Here is a 3496-nt window from a genome sequence, read left to right as displayed (position 1 = left end):
ATCATGACCTGAGCCGAAGGCAGTCGCTTAACCAACTGAGCCACCCAGGCGCCCACGGCATGTGATTCTTAATCTCAGGTTTGTGAGTTCAAGCCCCAGTTGAGTGTGGAGATTATTTAAAAATAAAATCTTTGGGCGCCTGGGTAGCTCAGTTGGTTAAGCGACTGCCTTCAGCTCAGGTCATGATCCTGGAGTCCCGGGATCGAGTCCCACATCGGGCTCCCTGCTCGGCGGGGGGTCTGCTTCTCCCTCTGACCCTTCCCCTCTCATGCTCTCTGTCTCCCATTCTCTCTCTCAGATAAATAAATAAAATCTTAAAAGAAATAAAATAAAAATAAATAAAATCTTTAAAAAAAAATACAAAGTGTCTAAGGCTTTGCTTAGCTAAAAATATGCAGGAACCATAAGAATAAAATAACAAAATTAGAATTTAAACAAGATTATCCACATGCAGAAAGTAAAGTTGGACCCTTGCCTTACAGTATATACAAAAATTAACTCGAAGTAGATCAACTAGGGGCACCTGGCTGTCTTGGTCAGTAGAACATGCAACTCTTGATCTCAGTGTTGTAAGTTTGAGTCCCATGTTGGGTATATAAAATCTTAAAAAAATAAATCAACTAAACTTAAGAGCTAAAACTCTAGAACTCTTTTTTTTTTTAAAGATTTATTTACTTATGTGAGAGAGAGAATGGGGGGAGGGGCAGAAGGAGAGAATCTCCAAGCAGACTCCCTGCTGAGTGCAGAGCCCAACCCATGACCAACGAGATCAGACCTGAGCCAAAACCAAGAGTCAGATGCTCAACTGATTGAACCACCCAGGAACCCCAAATTTTAAAACTCTTAAAAGAAAACATAGAGGGAAAGCTTTATGACATTGAAGTTGGCGATGATCTCTTGGATATAACACCAAAAGCAAAGGCAACAAAAAAATACAAGATAAATTTGACTTCATCAAAATTTTAAAACATTTGTTCATCGAAGGACACTATAAAGAATAGTGAATAGGCAACCCACAGAATGAGGAAATAGTTAGAAATCATAGGTTTGATAAGAGGTTAATATCTGAATGTATAAAGAATTCCTATAACTCAACAACAAAAGAAACAAAACAACTTGATTTTAAAATGGGCAAAGGATTTGAATAGAAATATCTCTAAAGAAGATATGCAAGTTGCCAACCAGCACATGAAAAAAAATGAACATCACTAATCATTAGGGAAATGCAAATCAAAATTATGATGAAATACCACCTCACATTTATTATGATTGGTACTATGAAAACAAAGCAAAACATAATGAGAGTTTGCAAAGATTTAGAAAAATTGGAGCCCTAGAGGCACCTGGGTGGCTCAGTCAGTTGAGCATCTGACTCTTGGTTTCGGCTCAGGTCATAATCTCATAGGTTATGAGATGGAGCTCTGCATGGGGCTCTGCACTCACCAGGGAGTCTCTTGAAGAGTCTCTCCCTCTGTCCTTTGTCCCCGCACCTGCATGCATGAGCACGCAAATGCTCTCTCTCTCTCTCTCGCAAATAGATAAATAAATCTTTTTGAAAGATAGAAAAATTGGAGCCCTTGTGCACTGTAGGTGGGAATGTAAAATGATGCGGCTGCTAATGAAAAACAGTAGGACAATTCCTCAAAAAAACTTGCCATGTGATCCAGCAATTCTACACCCAAAAGAATTGAAAACAGACTCAGAAAGCAAGACTCACTAGAAAAGACGCTAGAACCACACCTGTGTTCATAGCGTTATCTGCAATAGCCAAAATGTGGAATCAACCCAAGTGTCCATTAGGGGATGAATGGATAAACAAAATGGAATATTATTCATAGCCTTAGAAAGGAAGGAAATCCTGACACACGCTACAACATGGATTAACCTTGAGGGCATTATGAGAAGTGGAATAAGCTAGTCACAAAAAGACAGGTACATTATTCCCACTTATAAGAGGTACCTAGAGTGGTCAAATTCATAGAGACAGAAAATAGAATGGTGGGTGCCAGGGGCTGGGGGAAGGGGGAATGGAAAAGAAAGGGGGGGGGTACAGGGTTTCAGTTTTGTAAGATGAAAAGAGTTCCAGAGGTCGATGGTGGTGATGGTTGCACAAAAATGTGATTGTACTAAATGCCGCTGAACCATACAAGTGATGAAAAATTATTAAGATGGTAAATTTTATTTTATGTGTGCTTTACCACAATTTTAAAAATTTAAAGAACATAGGAAAAGAATTAAATATATAGACACATATTCTAGCTTCTTGGATAAGAGGATTGATCATGAGAAGATGCACATTTTACCTCAGATTGATCTATAAATTTAAATCAGTTGAAATCTCATTAACATTTTGTGTGCGTGCGCCCGCGCACGTACATGCCTGTGCAGACCAAAAAAAACTTGACAAAATGATTCTGAAATACATAAAGAACAACTAATAATATTTCAAAAAGGGAGACTAATGAAAGATACGTTTAACTAGAAATAAAAATATACTATAAAATAAAAGATTGGTAAACTGGACTACAAAAATTTTGTAACTTTTGTTGTTAAAAAATTAAACACACATAAAAGCAAACTATAAACTGGGAGGAATGTTTGCTGTAAGTACAGCAAAGGGCTAATAAGCTTAACATATAAAAACTCTTATAAATCAACATCAACATAAATCAATTCATTCATACTGACAGAAAATGAACAAAGGTGGAAAAAAAGTAATTCATAAAAGGAAAAATGCAATGGCCAATAAAGTCATGAAAAAGTTCCTTTTTCACTAATAAAGTAATGCAAGTTAACACATCTATCAAATTGCACTAATTTTTAAAAAATTATATTTACTGTTGGTAAAGTTATAGAGAATGTAACACTTTTGTACATTGGTGAGGGAGAATTAGAGGAGAGATAAACTGGTACAAATTTCTTGGGCCAATATAGCAATACAATTTTTCCTACCCTTTAACCTAGAAAGTTTATTATTAGATAGGTATAATGTGCACAGATTAAGCTAAAAATTATCCTTTACAATGCTACTTCTATAATAACAAAAACATGAAAACTTCTTAAGTGTATCAAACTCTGGGATTGATTAAATATGGTACATCATCCAAGAAATAGAATAAAATGCATTTTAGAAATGACATTTAGAAAAACATTAAATGAACTGGAAATGTGTGCCAATGCAGTGAAGGGGGAAAGCAGATGATAAAGAGTAGAAGCAGCACACATACATTGAAAAATTACTGGCAGTATATACCAGAATATGAACAGTGATTATGGAAGACAGTGAATTATAAATTATTTTCCTCCCTTCCATCTATCTGTATTTTCTATCTTTATTTTTTATAAAATACTTGATTTACTTTTGTAGCAAAAATAAGCAGCTTGAGAAATAATAAAACAGCCTCTAGATAAAATTTGAAGAAAAGACTCTAATCATTCATTGACACATAATAGGAGATGTCCACTTTAGATTTTTTTTTTTTTTAATGTTAAAGCA

The sequence above is a fragment of the Leptonychotes weddellii genome, chromosome 8 (assembly GCF_054177405.1).
Source record: "Leptonychotes weddellii isolate Sample4059 chromosome 8, ASM5417740v2, whole genome shotgun sequence".
Classification (NCBI taxonomy): Eukaryota; Metazoa; Chordata; class Mammalia; order Carnivora; family Phocidae; genus Leptonychotes; species Leptonychotes weddellii.
Note: the sequence above shows the minus strand (reverse complement) of the source record.